We start from the raw sequence: 7,691 nt of genomic DNA, 5'->3' as shown, positions 1-7,691 counted from the left end.
TTCCAAAATGGCTGTGCCATTTTACATTCTCGGTGTGTAAGAGTTCCAAATTCTCTATATCCTCATCAACCCTTGTTACTATCTTTTTTATCTTAGCCATTCTAGTGGATGCACAAGGATATCTCATTTTGGTTTTGATTTGTATTTACCAGATGGATAATGAATGCTCTTTTGTTCACCTGCTTGGTGGTTACATGTGTATGTTCACTGGAATAATTCATCACAATGTGCACTTATGAATGGTATACTTTTCTGAGCATAATATACTTCAAAAGTTTATTTAAAAGTACATATTCCACATCAGGTAAGGACTTCTTACATTTTGTTTTAAAAATGAAATCATAGCCAACCAACAAAAAAGAAGAGATAAGAGCAGTGGGTTTTAAGTGAGAAAGACTCGGATAGGAATCCATGCTGGTTGATGCTGTGTCTCCTGGAAAAACTTCCTAACTCCTCTGGACCTCTGTTACTTCATCTTTAAATAATTTTGTTAATAATAATACTCCACAGGGTTGTGTTTAGTGTGGTTCATGTAGGAGCTCAAAATAATAAGGTTTTTCTGGAAACATAAGACTTAATCGCTCATAAAGCTAATCTTACATTTGCATTGTTTGTAGCTGATAAACCTCTTGACTAGTGAGTGCATTTTTCCCCCTCTGGTATAGACATGTCTTTCTGAAGTCATCAAGAAACATAAATGATGAATGTGTCTTCCTTAGAAACAGATTTATGAAAATTTCGATAATTGGCTATGTCATGTGAAGTGAAGAAGTTAACCTCATGAGTTTTCTCTTACTACAAACACTAATGGGAAGATTAATGTTTTCTAGTGGTCAAAGTGTTTGAGATTTAAGGCATTTTATTTGTTTTATTGCTCAATCTACAGCTCAGGTGCAATATGTTCCAGCAAGTCACCACTCAACTGGCTTAAAAGATTGTTTCACCTATAAAGTCACTATAATCATACATTGCATCACTAGCATAAAATTTAATTATTAGCTGTAAATCTCTGAGATCCTAAGTTGATAGTTGCTTTGTAAATTCAGTGTTACACCACAACAGCACTAGAAGAGATTCCAAGATTCCCACCATAAATACACATTATAAAAATTTGTTAACTTGCACTTATATAAACTTTTAGTTACAAAATTATGGCTTTAGATTTTTTATTTTTCTCTCTGTGTCAATCAGGACTAGGTTCAGCTGCATGTAAGAGAAATCCAATATAATGGAGGATTAAATAAGTTGGAGGTTTATTTTTCTCTTAAGTAAAACAAGTTCAGAGGTAGGCAGTCATGAGCAGGCACCACATCTTCCTGATGTTATCAGGGATATGGACTCCTTCCATCTTTACTTTCCATCATCATGGCTTCCATCATTAAGGCCACATCATGGTTTTAGTTTGGTTACTGCAGCTCCCACCATCAAGTTCATGTTTTAGGCAGCGAGAAGGAGAAAGGGGTAAGGGTAAAAGAATCCGCTTCCAGGCCAAGTTTGCTCCTTTATTAGGGCTTTCCAAAAAGGTCCTCTCAAAATTCCCATTTATATCTTATTAGCTATCCCTAGCCATAATAAGGCTGATACGCTTAGTTGCATAAAAGGGTACATTGCAGCGCCTATGCTATAGGGGGGAGGCCTTTACTACCAAAGAATAAGAAAATGGATAGCAGGTTGACAATAAGTAGTCTCTGCCACACTTCTTTTTATTTTTTTTAACTCTTTTCCCTGTCTTTCTAGAATGTTATAATCATCTATTTTTCATTCAAGACTAAAATTTAAAGCAAGTATCAGATTAGTTTAGTTAAATCCGTTTAGTTACCTTTTATAGTATCATTCACTAATGTAATAAATATTTATTGAATTTTCTTTGTATCTGACACTTTGATAAGTGAAGAGATGCAAAAATGAACACATCTCACCTCCTTAGAGGTCATTGTACATTGATTCAGTAAAAGGATGACGATTATTAATTTAAATGATGCCCATTTCAAATGGGTTACCCTTTATAATATATCATTACTATTTAGGTAATCAACTACATGTACTATTTTAACATAAAAAATATACTTTCCCTTATGAGATGAATAATTCCATAGTGTTGAGATTCCTGATACAGACTTGAAGAAAAATTTTAGGTATCAATATGCAAAGCATTCTCCTTACAGAAAAATTATAGTTTTGGTCCAATAATAAAATTTCAAGTGAATATACTAATATGGCTACTGCAAATAGAATAATTAAAAATATAACTCAAACCATGCTTTCCAGAATGTTTAATCAGAAAGAACAAAGAGATAGCACTAGAGGGAAAGCAGATAAACAATAAAGAAAAATTATAAATAATTGGTTGTATTTTTTTTAAGTAAAAAAATCAACTAGGAGAATATTGTCTTGCAGAAGATTGGAGTCTTGTTCAGCTTCTTGGCAATTCATTTTTTGAAAGTTCTTAAGTATGTTTTTAAGAAACTCTGAAGAATATGGTAATGCAAGCTGGTGAAGCCACTCTGGAAAACAGTATGGAGGTTCCTCAAAAAACTAAAAATAGAACTACCCAATGACCCAGCAATTGCACTACTAGGTATTTATCCAAGGGATACAGGTGTGCTGTTTTGAAGGGACACATGCACCCCCATGTTTATAGCAGCACTATCAACAATAGCCAAAGTATGGAAAGAGCCCAAATGTCCATCGATGGATGAATCAATAAAGAAAATGTGGTGTATATATATATATATATATATATATATATATATATATATATAATGGAGTATTACTCAGCAATCAAAAAGAATGAAATCTTGCCATTTGCAACTACGTGGATGGAACTGGAGGGTATTATGCTAAGTGAAATTAGTCAGAGAAAGACAAAAATCATATAACTTAACTCATATGAGGAGTTTAAGAGACAAAACAGATGAACATAAGGGAAGGGAAACAAAAATAATATAAAAACAGGGAGGGTGACAAAGCATAAGAGACTCATAAATATGGAGAACAAACAGAGGGTTAGTGGAGGGGTTGTGGGAGGGGGGATGGGCTAAATGGGTAAGGGGCACTAAGGAATCTACTCCTGAAATCATCGTTGCACTATATGCTAACTAATTTGGATGAAAATTAAAAACAATAAAATTTTAAAAAATTAAAGAAAGAGATGCAAACCAGAAAAAAAAAAAAAAGAAAAAGAAACTCTGAAGAATATGATATAATAATAACATGTCGTTATTGTGGTGGTATAAATGACAACTCTTATTTTGTTGCCTTTGACACACTAGTGACTTGTATTTTATTTTGGGCATAGGATCAAGTTGAAATCAGCCAGCTGCAATTTGCACCAGCTGCATATTTCTTCAATTGGCTCCAAATTTCTTTACCTTAAATATTTGGAACATATGGAACATGCCATAGATAGAAAAATAGACAATATTTCTTGTACCCCTTGTCTAAGTTAAGGAGACTTAGGTGAAAAAGAAAAAAAAAAGTCCATAAATACTTATTTTATTGAACAAAAATAAAGCTAAAAATTTTTCAATTCCTTTAAAAATTAATTTGACCTGAGATATAGTTTTTTAGGTTTATTTATTTATTTTGAGAGAGAGAGAAAGAGAAGAAGAGGAAGAGGAAGAGGAAGAAGAAGAAGAAGAAGAAGAAGAAGAAGAAGAAGAAGGAAGAGAGAGGATGAGTGGGAGAGGGGCAGAGAGAGAGGGAGGGAGAGAATCCCAAGCAGGCTCCTCACTGTCCGTGCAGAGCCTGACACAGGGCTCCATCTCGCCACTGTGAGATCATGACCTGAGCTGAAATCAAGGGTCATATGCTTAACTTACTGAGCCACCCAGGCACCCCATGACCTGAGATATTATTTTTAAATGACTATAAAGCATAGGAATATAAAATATATACTTTTCTCATGACGCTGGTTTTCATCACCCACTTGAAAGTAGTTCTCCTACCCAGTAGCTATTAGGAATGGAACCTAATTTCTTGTTTTGAAAATTAGCGGGTTGGGGGGGGCAGGTAGGCACCTGGGTGGCTCAGTCAGTCGGTTAAGCATCTGACTTCAGCTCAGGACATGATATCACAGTTCATGGGTTTGAGCCCCGTGCAGGGCTCTGTGCTGACAGCTCAGAGTCTGGAGCCCACTTCAGATTCTGTGTCTCTCTCTCTCTGCCCTTCCTCTGCTCACAATCTCTCTCTCTCTCTCTCTCTCTCTCTCTCTCTCTCTCTCTCTCTTTCTCAAAAATAAACATTAGAAAATATATTTTGAAAATTAGGAGAAAAGTTTAGAAAAAATGGATTTCAAGCTGAGGCACATAAGCATCCTATCCCCATTCAAGATAGTTTATTTTTATTCTTTCTGGTATCCCAAGTACCTAAACAGTACCTGACACATAATTCAGCTAAATATGTATGAATGAATGAGTGAGTGAAAGGTTAAAGTTTCAAATAATTTTGTCCATATCCTTCCACCATCTCCCTTTCAAGAACTTCCATTGAAAGGATGTTCTTTTACTTCACAAGGATTGTAGAATGAAGAAAAGTAACAAAAAGGATAAGACTTTTAAATGTTTGGTGAAATGGTACGTGTATTCTTAGTACTTCTTAGTCTGCATTCTTAGAACTTTGCTATAATAAGGTGTCTTTGGCAGGGAAGAACTCAGGTATTGTTCCTTCAGGACGAACCGATATCTACTGACTGCCTGCTGGGTGCTGGGCACTGAGGTGGCTACAAGGAATGCAGTGCAAACATGACACGTAAGTTCCCTGCCTTCAGGTTCAGTGTCTACATCATCAAGGATATTCCATGCAAGAATGAATCCTTTTAAGTTTGGTCTAGCCAAATGTTTTCTGCACTTCAGCCCTCTTTTTTTTTTCTCCTTCACCTGCCTTTTTAAAATATTGAGATATAGGGGCGCCTGGGTGGCTCAGTCGGTTGGGCGGCCATCTTCGGCTGGGGTCATGATCTCGCGGTCCGTGGGTTCGGGCCCCGCGTCGGTCTCTGTGCTGACGGCTCGGAGACTGGAGCCTGTTTCGGATTCTGTGTCTCCCTCTCTCTGACCCTCCCCCGTTCATGCTCTGTCTCAAAAATAAATAAACATTAAAAAATTTTAAAAAAAATATTGAGATATAATCATGATATCAGCAAACTGCACATTTTTCAAGTGTGCAACTTGGTAAATATTGTATATGCTTACAACCATGACACAATCACTACAATCGAGAGAATGAACATATCCATAATCCCCCAAAGCTTCCTTATGCCCTTTGGTAATTCTTCTCTTCCTCTCCTTGCCTAGTCCCCCACACCCAGGCAATAATAATCTACAGTGCTGCCACTTTAGATTAGTTTGTGTTATCTAGAATTTTATATAAATGGAATCACATAGTCTGGCTTCTTTCATGTAGCAAACTTATTCTTAGATTCATCCATGTTGTATATATCAATAGTCCATTTTTTTCTAATTGCAGAGTAGTTTTCTGTTACGTCAATATATAATAATTTTTTTAATCTATTCAGCTGTTCAGGAACATTTATGTTGTTCCCCATTTTTGGTTGTTACATGTAATACTGCTGCCTTTTTGGAAACTAACTCCCCAAAAAGCTAAACATAGGGGCGCCCAGGTGGCTCAGTCAGTTCAACGTCCAGCTTCAGCTCAGGTCATGATCTCACGGTTTGTGGGTTCAAGCCCTGCAGAGGGCTCTGTGCTGACAGCTTAGAGCCTGGAGCTGTTTTGAGTTCTGTGTCTCCCTCTCTCTGTCCTTCCCCCACTTGCACTCTGTCTTTCTCTCTCTCTCAAAAATAAACATTTAAAAAATTAAAACAAAAAAAACCTAAACTAAATATAATTACCATATAACCCAGCGTTCCACTCCTAGGTATTTGCCCAAGACAGATACAAACATACATCCACAAATATTCTTGTGCATGAGTGTTCATAGAAGCATTATTCATAATGGCCAAAAAATGCAAACAACCTAAATATGCATCCCCTGATGAACAGAGAAACAAAATATGGTATATTCATAACAATGACATATTGTTAAGCAATAAAAAGCAATGAATGACCGATACATACTACCACTTTAAAAGCAATTATGCTAAAAGAAAGAAGCCAGATATATGGCACAGAAGGCCATATATCACATGATTCCATTTTTATGAAATGCCCAAAACAGACAAATTCGGAGACAGAGAATAGAGTGGTAGTTGCCAAGGGCAACTGTTCCAGCACCGTTTGCTTAAAAGACTAAAATGCCTTTGCATCTTTGTCAAAAGTCAATTGACCATGTGTGAGTCTGTTTCTATGTTCTCTATTCTTTTCCTTTCATCTATTTGTCTATCTTGATGTTAATACTACACTGTCTTGATTACTCTTACCATTCTGCATTCGTATCAGCAATTTGAGTTCAAGTTGCTGCTTCATATCCTTATAGTGCTTGGTATTTTCAGTTTTTTCTTTTAACTAGCTATTATAGTAAGTATGTAGCAGTATCTCCTCATGTTTTTAATTTGCATTGAAATTGGGTTGTTCTTTTACTTATTGATCCTCCCATCATTAAAAAAAATTGATTTTCCCTTGTTTCCTAAAAAATAACCAGCTCTGGTGGGTGGCCTCTTTGTGTTTTCTTGCATTTTCAAGTAAGAGGATAATTTGCCCCAGAATAATGGAAGGCATTGGCTTGAATTCAGGATAAAACTTTGGAGTCACCTTGAATTTCTCTTTCTCTCACACCCCACATCTGATCTGTCATTAAATCTTACCAGTTTTACCATTAAAACATTTAGAATTCAGTTTCTCACCACCACCTCACCATTTTCTCTCACTCCACTTTCTGTAATAACTTCCTAACTGGCATCACTACTTTGACCCTGGTCCAACTTACCTCAAATTGCCATACACCTGCCAGAGTGATCCTTTACAAAAAACGCTAAGTTTGCTCAAAACATCTCAAAGGCTTGTCAATTCACTAAGAGTCAAAGCCAAAATTCTTGTTATGGCCAAGGAGACCATGACCTGGCCATGGTTATTTCATTTGTTCTCTCCTCTCCTCCGAGATCCAGCCCACCTACCTGCTTGCCCCTACCTTGCATCCCTTCCTTGCCGTTCTTATGAATGAAACGCTTTCCTGCAGGAAAGTTTCTTCATTCATACTTTGCTCATTTCCTTCAGTTCTCAATATGAATTGAGCAATTTTCTTCCATCACTATCTAAAAAGGCATGCACACACCTCGTTACACACACCACCCTTTTTCCCTGCTTTGTTTTTTCTTCCCCTCCCCCTTCGACTTTTACCTTGGTAGTGCTAGTTAACGTGTTACAGGAATTACGTATTTAGTAATAGTTAATACATTCAGTGCTCACTATTTTTAAGTGTTTTATATATTAAGTTATTTAATCCTCACAACGCCATGAGATAAGTACTTAATTGTTCTTTAATTTTTTTAATGTTTTGTTTATTTTGAGAGAGAGAGCATGAGCAGAGGAGAGGCGGAGAGAGGGGGGGAGAGAGAGAGAATCCCAAGCAGGTTCCACACTGTCAGTGCAGCCTGATGCAGGGCTCTAACTCAGGAACCTGAGCTGAAATCAGAAGTCAGACGCTTAACCTATTGAGCCATCCAGGAGCGGCAGTACTTAATTGTTCTCATTTTTCCAAAAGGAATCTGAAAACACAGATGTTAAGCAATTGCCCCAAA

The sequence above is a fragment of the Puma concolor genome, chromosome D1 (assembly GCF_028749965.1).
Source record: "Puma concolor isolate L17-30 chromosome D1, mPumCon1.1.hap2, whole genome shotgun sequence".
Classification (NCBI taxonomy): domain Eukaryota; kingdom Metazoa; phylum Chordata; class Mammalia; order Carnivora; family Felidae; genus Puma; species Puma concolor.
This window is presented reverse-complemented; position numbering follows the sequence as displayed.